The 12,842-nt window shown below is 45.2% G+C and overlaps 1 protein-coding gene across 1 annotated transcript in view; it reads left to right on the top strand.

Moving 5' to 3' along the window:
* The first annotated feature begins 3,238 nt into the window (after positions 1 to 3,238).
* Positions 3,239 to 12,842, top strand: part of elmo1 (engulfment and cell motility 1 (ced-12 homolog, C. elegans)) — a 178,936-nt gene continuing 169,332 nt past the window's right edge. Inside the window, exon 1 of the mRNA XM_014178476.3 lies at positions 3,239 to 3,374. The gene's annotated coding sequence lies outside the window, so the exon portion shown is untranslated. The remainder of the gene's footprint in view (positions 3,375 to 12,842) is intronic.

Genomic DNA, 12,842 nt, shown 5'->3' with positions numbered 1-12,842 from the left:
TTCACCTTGTGTTTGTCTTTTCCGTACGTCTTCCAATATTTTTCAACGGCATGCATTTTGTTTGTTTCATTGATAGTGACAAGGTCAAGACTGACCAACATGGACGCCTGCCGTGCCTATTGAGTGGCCGTGGTCACCTCTGACCACAGCACATCGCCTGTCATTTTCTGTTCATTTCCAGATGATTTTACATTTCAAGTTTTATTAGTTGTATGTACAGGATCCACATGCTATACACCATCCAACGGAATACTCACTTGTAGGTTCCTTCTCAACAATGTGACAACAATAACAAATAAAAGATAAGAATATGAACAGAAAGTAAATGGCTCAGGAGAATAAAATAAACATTTTAGCATTAGTAAAATACAGGAAGGCACAATTTATAGTCCAATGTGTTTTGGGGATGGGGAATTGGGCGGGAAAGTGTTTAAATTGTGCAGTATTTAGCAATAATAATACGATTCTGGTAGCAGTAGTGATGTGTGTATGTGAGTACATGTGTACTAAGGTGTGGAGAGTCAGTGCAGGTGGTAAGTCCAGTTCCAGTGTTCAGCCGTCTGATAGCTTGTAGATATAAACTGTCTCAGAGGCTGTCATACTCTGATACTGTTTTCCCGGTAACGGAGAGAACAGCTCGTGGCTGGGGTGTGTGGGGTCCTTGATGATGCTGTGGACCTTCCTCAGGCACCGTTTCGAGTAGAACAACAGTGTTGAATACTGAACTGAAGTCAATGAACAGCATTCTCACATACACTACCGGTCAAAGGTTTTAGAACACCTACTCATTGAAGGATTTTTCTTTATTTTTACTATTTTCTACATTGTAGAATAATAGTGAAGACATCAAAACTATGAAGTAACACATGGAATCATGTAGTAACCAAAAAAGTGTTAAACAAATCAAAATGTATTTTATATATGAGATTCTTCAAATAGCAACCCTTTGCCTTGATGACAGCTTTGCACACACTTGGCATTCTCTCAACCAGCTTCATGAGGAATGCTTTTCCAACAATCTTTAAGGAGTTCCCACATATGCTGAGCACTTGTTGGCTGCTGTTCCTTCACTCTGAGGTCCAACTCATCCCAAACCATCTCAATAGGGGCGGCAGGTAGCCTAGTGGTTAGAGCATTGTGCCAGTAACCGAAAGGTTGCTAGATTGAGTCCTCGAGCTTCTTCCACATCTCCATCCCCTATAATGTCCCAGTGCTAATCACTGTCCCCTATAATGTCCCAGTGCTAATCACTGTCCCATTCATGTCCCAGTAATTAGCACTGTTTCCTTTTTAAAGGTAGAGAAAAGAAACCACTTTCCCTTGACGAAGGCCACGCAGCCAAAACGCATCAGAGTTTTTAAGCTTTGTTTCCATTGAACATCCCATACAAATAAATTCATTTTAATGAATTATATGAAGAGTGCATTGGTGCGCCTTTCTTTTTTACTTTCCCTTTGATCTTGAAAGACCTCTCAGAAATCCCAGGGTAGAATAGGTTACTCACTAATGTGCCATTTTGTAGTCGGTAACACACACACACCCTGCAGGCCACATCAAGAGTTCTCCACTTTGCCCTTCTCTAATGATAGGATGTCTATTTAGAGAAGTGTGTTATCAAAACTATAAATCTTATTTTAATGACCCCAATTAGAGGACTTTAAGCAGTCCTTCAGGGGAGAAAGACATATTTGAATTTTGATTAGTGTCCTAGTGGATTCTGCATGAAGTTAGGCCTAAAGGTGTGTGTGTTTCCTTGTGACAGAAAGCTTCATTTGATCTCTCCTTTCACCATCCCTCTCTTATCCTCCTTTCCATGGCAACTCCCTCCTTTCCTTTCTCTGGCGTGTTGAGCAAAGGCCTCAGATAAATCAACAGCATTTAAACAGTGTCCCAGCTGCACCACGTAGGTCTCTCTCTCTCTCTCTCTCTCTCTCTCTCTCTCTCTCTCTCTCTCTCTCTCTCTCTCTCTCTCTCGCAGAGCAGAGACATGAATCTCCTAGATGATCGCTGAGACACTGCTGCTCCGAGGCAGACACTTTGGCAAAGTTAAGGTAGAAAAGCTTCTATATTGAACCACTATTTTATGGGGCAGGAGAAAAGGCTAGGGTTGGTAACACTATTTGGATAGTCCGTCTGTGGATGCTCTTCAGACTATCAGTAACATCAACTATCTTCCATTTTGTGTATGCAATTTTTCTTTGCCAAAAACTGCCATAGCATCGGCCCCTAACATGGAATAATAGCACAAAACAGGATTTCTTCGTATCATTTCTGTCTGTTTACGTGACAGAGTATTATCAATCTAATATTATGCAACACCACTCATTACTGATCTATCTTTTTGCTTGTCATATTTCATATCTTCCTTCCTTTTGACCTACAAGATGATCTAGTACCAGAGAGAAAGCCATGGGTTTCAGTCACACAGAAAGGTTGGGTGTTTGGCCACCATTAGCCCAGATGATATGCCAGACAGACAGTAGAGGCACATGATCCTGTTTAAATCCTGATGCTATAATGTGGAGAGGAGAGCTGTGTACCTGGCACGGTGGCACCAGTTCAGATCACTCTGTCTCTAACTCTCTTCCTCTCTCTCCATCCCTCTCCTTTTTCTCCCTCCCTCTCTTTATCTCTCTCCCTCCCCTTTCTCCCTCCCTCTCTCTTTCTTTTCTTTTCTCGCTCGCTCTCTCTCCCCCTCTTCCCTTTCTCCCTTCCTCTCTCTCTTTCTCTCTTGCGGGCAGCCTAGATATTGGAAGTAGATGTAGGTGGCATGATTTGAATCAAGTCTGGTATTGACTGTACTGTAGCCTTTATATAATTGTCTATTATTATCATCTGTTTCAGATAACGGTTATAACACCCCGCCCACAGATGGTGTCTGTTTTATGTATGAATGAATCGATAGCTATGAATTATTAAATACATTGTTCCTTGAGCCCTCTGCATCGCTTATCCGAGGTTCAATGATGACATAATGTTCTGGGCTACATCTCTAACAAGCATTCCGTCCCGACCATGCGGTTATAGGCCTAAGCCTACTAATAAATGAAGGACATCAGAAAAAGTGATGAAATATATGAATTGGCACCATACAGTCATTGATTGCCATCCGTTAACGGGGAGTGTCCTGTCGCCCCTTCGATTGTCGGGATTTGTTGTGTTGTAATTGGTCAAAATCCCTAGCATCGTTGCTCGAGTCTCGGAGGAGAGGAGCCAACCAGCAGACGGCGGAGAAAAAGAGGAAGTGAAAACATTATCTGGAGCGGAGTGGAGGAGAGGAGAGCGACAGAATATGCACGACTGACTGACTGACTGAGACACAAACTCTGAACATCAGCGTTTTTGCTACATGAGAAGTTCCATCGCTTGGCCAGGTTGGTAAAAAATAAAACGTCATTTAATTTAGCCTAATAGAAAGCATGCAGTTCTTCTTTGCGTCTACTAGTTTAGGATACACGCCAGAATGAACTGCTCAATAAATTGTCAATAGTCGCTGTTCGACTCGCTACTGTAGCCAGTATTTCTGCTATTGTTACATTGTATTATACACTACACAGTAGAATAGTTTGCGCGCCCTGGAAATGTTATCAGTCGGCTACTTTTCTGCAGGAGTGGGAGCGCAGTTCTGGGCGCTGCTCTGTCGATGGACAAGCTCGCTCAAAACAGTTCAGCGGCTCATGAAGTTGGCGCGTCCGCGGCCAGCATACTATTCCCCTGCACTGGAATTCCAATGAAAGACTACTCGTATGAAGTCGTTGTTTGTTGAAACACAAGTGGATAGCTTGCTTACAAAACACCACTGTCCAGACTTTTATCCCTGGTTGCAGTGGCCACTGTAAACAAACCTGAATTACAGGAGAGAAGTCCCTGGTTCAGCTTTGGCCACTGTTGTGTCAACAAAACTTAATTACAGGAGAAGTCTGCACCCTACGTCCCCTGCTTCCAATGCAGGTGTTTTTGAGCCTATTCACTCTCTCCAGTTTGACCTGTCTTTATTCTAGGATGGAGATGCATGCATGCAGGCTATCGTTTGAACCACAGTAAATTCAATGTCATTAATCACGTTGTGGGTATCATTGTAGGCTAGAAGATGCATTCAGGCAGCAGTTTGCCAGCAGATGTTTTTTACAGATTGGATCATTATCCTGAAGTGCTTTGATGCTCTCCTTCAAGAAATTGTTGTTTTGAGATCTAAGACACACACACACCCCAGGAGGTTGGTGGCAACTTAATTGGGGAGGACGGGCTCATGGTAATGGCTGGAGTGGAATCAGTGGAATGGTGTCAAAAACAGTTTGATGCTGTTCCATTTACTCCGTTACAGCCATTATAATGAGCTGTTCTCCCCTCAGCAGCCTCCACTCTCATGTTATTTGAGCTTCATCTGACTGTCTTGTGTGTTTTTGACAGTACCTATGATGATTTCAGAGGCCTCTTCCCAGAGGGCAGTGCAGTTTCTGAGTCCCCAACCTGGTCTCAGAGCATTTTCATATTATTCTATATGTAAATCCGAGACACTCCATTTAGTTACATTTTGTATAAATGAATTTGTTGATGTCCATCACCCATTTTGTGTGATGTTATGAATTACAATTCCTATTATATGTTATGAATTTGCCAAACATACAATATGTTACGAATTTGCTAGACGGCTAACGTTAGCCAGGCTAGGGGTTAGGTTTAATTTAGGAGTTAGGTTAAAGGGTTAAGGGAAGGGTTGGCTAACATGGTAGGTAGTTGCTAAGTACTGTAGCTAAAAAGTAGTATGTAGTTGACATTTTGCTAATTAGCTAAAATGCTAAAGTTGTCTGTGATGATATACACTGCTCAAAAAAATAAAGGGAACACTTAAACAACACACTGTAACTCCAAGTCAATCACACTTCTGTGAAATCAAACTGTCCACTTAGGAAGCAACACTGATTGACAATACATTTCACATGCTGTTGTGCAAATGGAATAGACAACAGGTGGAAATTATAGGCAATTAGCAAGATAACCTCCAATAAAGGAGTGGTTCTGCAGGTGGTGACCACAGACCACTTCTCAGTTCCTATGCTTCCTGGCTGATGTTTTGGTCACTTTTGAATGCTGGCGGTGCTTTCACTCTAGTGGTAGCATGAGACGGAGTCTACAACCCATACAAGTGGCTCAGGTAGTGCAGCTCATCCAGGATGGCACATCAATGCGAGCTGTGGCAAGAAGGTTTGCTGTGTCTGTCAGCGTAGTGTCCAGAGCATGGAGGCACTATCAGGAGATGTAGGAGGGCAACAACCCAGCAGCAGGACCGCTACCTCCGCCTTTGTGCAAGGAGGAGCAGGAGGAGCACTGCCAGAGCCCTGCAAAATGACCTCCAGCAGGCCACAAATGTGCATGTGTCTGCTAAAACGGTCAGAAACAGACTCCATGAGGGTGGTATGAGGGCCCGACGTCCACAGGTGGGGGTTGTGCCCAACACCATGCAGGACGTTTGGCATTTGCCAGAGAACACCAAGATTGGCAAATTCGCCACTGGCGCCCTGTGCTCTTCACAGATGAAGCAGGTTCACACTGAGCACGTGACAAAGTCTGGAGACGCCGTGGAGAACGTTCTGCTGCCTGCAACATCCTCCAGCATGACCGGTTTGGTGTGGGGTGGCATTTCTTTCGGGGGCCGCACAGCCCTCCATGTGCTCACCAGAGGTAGCCTGACTGCCATTAGGTACCGAGATGAGATCCTCAGACCCCTTGTGAGACCATATGCTGGTGCGGTTGGCCCTGGGTTCCTCCTAATGCAAGACAATGCTAGACCTCATGTGGCTAGAGTGTGTCAGCAGTTCCTGTAAGAGGAAGGCATTGATGCTATGGACTGGCCCGCCCGTTCCCCAGACCTGAATCCAATTGAGCACATCTGGGACATCATGTCTCGCTCCATCCACCAACGCCACGTTGCACCACAGACTGTCCAGGAGTTGGCGGATGCTTTAGACCGAGTCTGGGAGGAGATCCCTCAGGAGACCATCCGCCACCTCATCAGGAGCATGCCCAGGCGTTGTAGGGAGGTCATACAGGCACGTGGAGGCCACACACACTACTGAGCCTCATTTTGACTTGTTTTAAGGACATTACATCAAAGTTGGATCAGCCTGTAGTGTGGTTCTCCACTTTAATTTTGAGTGCGACTCCAAATCCAGACCTCCATGGGTTGATAAATTGGATTTCCATTGATTATTTTTGTGTGATTTTGTTGTCAGCACATTCAACTATGTAAAGAGAAAGTATTTAATAAGATTATTTCTTTCATTCAGATCTAGGATGTGTTGTTTAAGTGTTACCTTTATTTTTTTGAGCAGTGTATATTTGAGATTTTTGAAAGTAGCCACCCTTTGCCTTTATGACAACTTTGCACACTCTTGGCGCAATATAGATAAAAATATTTAGATTTGTTTAACACTTTTATGGTTAATACATGATTCCATATGTGCTATTTCATAGTTTTGATGTCTTCACTATTATTCTATAATGTAGAAAATAGTAAAAAAAAGAAAGAAAAACCCTTGAATTGAGTAGGTGCGTCCAAACTTTTGACTGCTACTGTGAACACACACAGAACATACTGGCTCCCACTGAGTATGGTTGCTAGATGTTATGGGTGTCAGGATGGCAGTAGGTAGATGGTACTGTATTTATGGAGTATCATTGGACATGAAGGCCAGTGTAGGCTAAGTTAAGATAATGTGTATTGATGTTGGCCTTGGATTGGGTTCATAATAATAATAATTTGGTGGTTGTTTACATTTGTCCCATTTCACACATGTACACGTGTGTATTAATACCCATGTGTGAATTAGAATAGTTTTTTTGCATATCCCAACTCCCCCTGAGACACCCTCGGTGGGGTCATGGCCAGGGTCAGCCATTATCAACGACGACCCTGGAGCGATTTATGGTTAAGTGATTTTTCAACTTGTTGGCTCTGGGATTCGAACTAGCGACATTTTGGTTACTTGCTCAGCGCTTTAACCGCTAGGCTACCTACCGCCCTCAAAGTTGCCCACCGTTACATCGTTTCTCTGTTTCATCTACATGTTCTGCCATAAGGAGTTTTGGTATGAGGCTTATGATTGAGATTGCCTTATTTTAACAAGTTGTAGTGTACTGTATGCTTTCATCTGACAAGATCATTTCGGAAGTCAAATTGTGACAAAGTACAAATCTGTGTCAAAATTGATGTGGTGTCACACACTTGATGCTTCCTTAACTCTACACAACAATCTAGTCTTACGTCCTTTTCCTAAATCTCCTAACTCTTCTTCACTCCTGGAGGACCGGTGTGTCAGGTCTGAAAGGCCTCGACTAGCAGCCCAGAAGTGATGTGTGTCAGGTCTGGAAGGCCTCGACTAGCAGCCCAGAAGTGATGTGTGTCAGGTCTGGAAGGCCTCGACTAGCAGCCCAGAAGTGATGTGTGTCAGGTCTGGAAGGCCTCGACTAGCAGCCCAGAAGTGATGTGTGTCAGGTCTGGAAGGCCTCGACTAGCAGCCCAGAAGTGATGTGTGTCAGGTCTGGAAGGCCTCGACTAGCAGCCCAGAAGTGATGTGTGTCAGGTCTGGAAGGCCTCGACTAGCAGCCCAGAAGTGATGTGTGTCAGCAAAATATCATACATTTTATAGACACCTGAAGAACAGAATATCGAAGGAATGTACACACAGAGGAAATACTGTTTTACTGGTCATAACACACACACACACACACACAGGGGAGAAGAGTGTTTAACTGGTCATAACAAGTGTCTGCTAACTTCTCGACTAAATAAAAATGTCGAAAACCCTAAAGGGTCTTACTGAAAATGACACCATGTTAATTGTTCCAGCCTTGGTTTTCCCCTCAAATGTTTCCCATTATAAGCCTCATTGATGAAGAGGAATTCAGTTTAAGCACAGTAATAATGTGGAGATCAGCGTGTGTAATAAACAAGACTCTTCGAGTAGGACTGCTGATATAGGATCACGTCCTCCCTGTCCATAATAATCTGAATTATTATCACCTAAAAAGCTGAACTCATCCCAAATCAGCACTCCTACTCTGAGATGCTTGATACATACTTTGTCCCCAGATGAGGTTTCTGACTGAAAGGAGTGTTGATTTGGGATCTCCACTTTGAGAGAGGGGGTGGTGGGGGCTCATTCAGATTCACCACAAATGCGCCTGGGTGCTCATAAATTATACCCTGCAGTTTGGCACCCTCCCACCTCCAAGTGCAACCGTCGCAATTTCTGAGTAGAAAACCTCGCCTGGCAGTTGTCCTTTGTCTGTCTGTCTCTCTCTGATTTAAGGGCAACAAAGCTCCCTCAAGTAGGTTTGACATTCTGTTATCCTACAGCCAGCTCAACAGAGTTAACTGTACAGTTCACAAATAAATAATCAGGTAAATGATAGTATCTCCTCACCTGCCCACTCCACTAACATTCCAGTTGTACTCAACGAGACTTTGGTCCTAATGAGTTTAGTGTTTGTCAGAGGTTCGTGACTGTTTTGTTTTTAGCATCCCACCACCACAGACCATCCCTCCCCACAGATATTTCAACCAGTTTGCTAACTGATAGTTATGTACTTGGTCTACCCTTTTCCAGCTGTCTGTGGCAGAGTTGGTATGTAGCGTTTTGGTATTTAGTTCCCTGTAGTATGAACCAGTCAGATGAACGTTTTAGTGTTTTGCATTTATCTAAGTATAGCCTAGCAGGGTGTGGGTGTGTGGTTTCACTCTCTGGTGTGTGTGTGTGTGTGTGTGTGTGTGTGGTGTGTGTGTGTGTGTGTAGGCAGCGTGGTGCTGTGGTGTAAATGTATCAGGATGATGTTGGATGTGTTGATCATATTTCTCTCTGTTATATACATGTGGTCTCCATTAGCTGGAGCATCCTGGTGTACAACCCAGGCGTTCACACAGGTTGACTCCAGCTGTGGACTGTTGTTAGAGTATCGGTCACTGGTCTCTCCTACTGCTGCGTTCATTGGAGCGACCCTCTTCTCGTCACGCTCCTGCTCTCTTCAACCTCTCCTTTTCTCTCTTTTTTTTCCTTCTCTCCATCGCTGTCGTCGATCTCCACGTGAAAATATTATGAAGGGTACTGCTGATGTACACGGATCAGTGAGAAATCCAGCCTTGATCCTGATGTCTTGACCGGGATGAAGACAGCCGGTGTAAAAATCCACCCCTCTGCTCCTCTGATGCACAGACACTGCCTCAAGATAAAGGTCATAGTATATTCATTCAGTGGTTATCAGAGTTCTACACTAAAACGACAGGAGGATCACGCTCCCTGGTCACTGGGCCCAGTGCCTTCTGCTAATGTATAGCTCCTGTTAGTGTTTCCCCTAATTTTCAGGGCGTGGTACAAAACCCCCCAAAACAACATCCAAGCCCCCTGGCATAATTTCTCTAGCCTGCTTTTGTTTGTCTATATACTATGGTATTTACGGTATGTAAATAGCTGCACACACCTCTGTTCTGATCCCGTCTCTACTGTAGACTATATAGCCTCTGTTCTGATCCCGTCTCTACGGTAGACTATATAGCCTCTTCTGATCCCGTCTCTACGGTAGACTATATAGCCTCTGTTCTGATCCCGTCTCTACGGTAGACTATATAGCCTCTGTTCTGATCCCGTCTCTACTGGAGACTATATAGCCTCTGTTCTGATCCCGTCTCTACGGTAGACTATATAGCCTCTGTTCTGATCCCGTCTCTACGGTAGACTATATAGCCTCTGTTCTGATCCCGTCTCTACTGGAGACTATATAGCCTCTGTTCTGATCCCGTCTCTACGGTAGACTATATAGCCTCTGTTCTGATCCCGTCTCTACTATAGCCTTTGTTCTGATCCCGTCTCTACTGGAGACTCTATAGCCTCTGTTCTGATCCCGTCTCTACTGTAGATTATATAGCCTCTGTTCTGATCCCGTCTCTACGGTAGACTATATAGCCTCTGTTCTGATCCCGTCTCTACTGGAGACTATATAGCCTCTGTTCTGATCCCGTCTCTACTGGGGACTCTATAGCCTCTGTTCTGATCCCGTCTCTACTGGGGACTCTATAGCCTCTGTTCTGATCCCGTCTCTACTGGGGACTCTATAGCCTCTGTTCTGATCCCGTCTCTACTGGGGACTCTATAGCCTCTGTTCTGATCCCGTCTCTACTGGGGACTCTATAGCCTCTGTTCTGATTCCGTCTTTACTGGGGACTCTATAGCCTCTGTTCTGATCCCGTCTCTACTGGGGACTCTATAGCCTCTGTTCTGATCCCGTCTCTACTGGGGACTCTATAGCCTCTGTTCTGATCCCGTCTCTACTGGGGACTCTATAGCCTCTGTTCTGATCCCGTCTCTACTGGGGACTCTATAGCCTCTGTTCTGATTCCGTCTTTACTGGGGACTCTATAGCCTCTGTTCTGATCCCGTCTCTACTGGGGACTCTATAGCCTCTGTTCTGATCCCGTCTCTACTGGGGACTCTATAGCCTCTGTTCTGATCCCGTCTTTACTGGGGACTCTATAGCCTCTGTTCTGATCCCGTCTCTACTGGGGACTCTATAGCCTCTGTTCTGATCCCGTCTCTACTGGGGACTCTATAGCCTCTGTTCTGATTCCGTCTCTACTGGGGACTCTATAGCCTCTGTTCTGATCCCGTCTCTACTGGGGACTCTATAGCCTCTGTTCTGATCCCGTCTCTACTGGGGACTCTATAGCCTCTGTTCTGATTCCGTCTCTACTGGGGACTCTATAGCCTCTGTTCTGATCCCGTCTCTACTGGGGACTCTATAGCCTCTGTTCTGATTCCGTCTCTACTGGGGACTCTATAGCCTCTGTTCTGATTCCGTCTCTACTGGGGACTCTATAGCCTCTGTTCTGATTCTGTCTTTACTGGGGACTCTATAGCCTCTGTTCTGATCCCGTCTCTACTGGGGACTCTATAGCCTCTGTTCTGATTCCGTCTTTACTGGGGACTCTATAGCCTCTGTTCTGATTCCGTCTCCACTGGGGACTCTATAGCCTCTGTTCTGATTCTGTCTTTACTGGGGACTCTATAGCCTCTGTTCTGATTCTGTCTTTACTGGGGACTCTATAGCCTCTGTTCTGATTCTGTCTCTACTGGGGACTCTATAGCCTCTGTTCTGATTCTGTCTCTACTGGGGACTCTATAGCCTCTGTTCTGATTCCGTCTCTACTGGGGACTCTATAGCCTCTGTTCTGATTCCGTCTCTACTGGGGACTCTATAGCCTCTGTTCTGATTCTGTCTTTACTGGGGACTCTATAGCCTCTGTTCTGATTCTGTCTCTACTGGGGACTCTATAGCCTCTGTTCTGATCCCGTCTCTACTGGGGACTCTATAGCCTCTGTTCTGATTCTGTCTTTACTGGGGACTCTATAGCCTCTGTTCTGATCCCGTCTCTACTGGGGACTCTATAGCCTCTGTTCTGATCCCGTCTCTACTGGGGACTCTATAGCCTCTGTTCTGATCCCGTCTCTACTGGGGACTCTATAGCCTCTGTTCTGATTCTGTCTCTACTGGGGACTCTATAGCCTCTGTTCTGATTCTGTCTTTACTGGGGACTCTATAGCCTCTGTTCTGATCCCGTCTCTACTGGGGACTCTATAGCCTCTGTTCTGATCCCGTCTCTACTGGGGACTCTATAGCCTCTGTTCTGATCCCGTCTTTACTGGGGACTCTATAGCCTCTGTTCTGATCCCGTCTTTACTGGGGACTCTATAGCCTCTGTTCTGATTCCGTCTTTACTGGGGACTCTATAGCCTCTGTTCTGATCCCGTCTTTACTGGGGACTCTATAGCCTCTGTTCTGATCCCGTCTCTACACTGACAGTGATTCACAGGCCTGTCCCTTACCCTGATGGAGAGCACTACATCACATTCTCCCTACGCTGTAGCTCTGCCGTCCGTGTGTGTCTGCGTGTGTCTCTCCCTCCCTGCTCCCTCTCCGTGCCTTGTACAGCATGGACGTGGCATGCCAGTCATAGCCACAGCGCTCTTCTCCTCCGTCTCTCTCCTCTCCCCCCTGCTGCTCACAGCGCAGGATGCAGGTCTCATCAAAGCCTGGCCCTGATGGGAGAGGGCAACACATGGATGGATGGATCGTGAGATGGACTGGAAATAAAGCACAGTGTTAGATTGGATGGATGGAGGGAGAGAGATGGATGGATGGACCAGGTTGCTTGGTTTCTAAGAAACCATGAGCTCTCTTGCTCTCTCTCTCTCTGTCTCTCTCGCTCTCTCTGTGTGTCTCTTACTCCTTCCCCCCTCCCTTGACTGACCCTCTTGTTATCTCTTTGATCTGTTTCTCATTTCCACTCCAGTATGGTCTGGCTATGCAAATGAAGCCATAGCCTAATGAAACAACACTACGTACGCAAACCAAATTGATGGGCTCCTTTTTACCACATCAAGGAAAGAAAATTGCATAAGGCCGGCATTTAATAATTATGATACCAAGATGTTTGATTTGAAAGAGACTAATATTTGAGAGATATTGTGGAGATTGTTTTAAGGATGTAGTACTAGCTAATTTATTCATTTCCAAACACTGATTAGGTCTACAAATGTGTTAATGCTTTCTCTGCGAGAGCTTGTTTCATACTTCTTCTGTGGTGTTGTGATCTTTATACTGACCCTGAATTCTGGATACCAGTAAAGCTGGATAAGACTGTCTCTGTGTGTGTGTTGTGTTGTGGTGGAGTCATGTTCCCAGGGCAGTGATACACTGTCTTAAGTTGACTGTGTCATTCATCGCAGGCTGACCTTGAGTTTAACAACAGCTCACAAACACAACACCTGGAATCTGTCAGATAATAAAAA

The sequence above is a fragment of the Salmo salar genome, chromosome 27 (genome assembly GCF_965601325.2).
Source record: "Salmo salar chromosome 27, fSalSal1, whole genome shotgun sequence".
NCBI classification, from domain to species: Eukaryota; Metazoa; Chordata; class Actinopteri; order Salmoniformes; family Salmonidae; genus Salmo; species Salmo salar.
The sequence above is the reverse complement of the archived record's forward strand: the minus strand, read 5'-3'. Positions and strand labels throughout refer to the sequence as shown.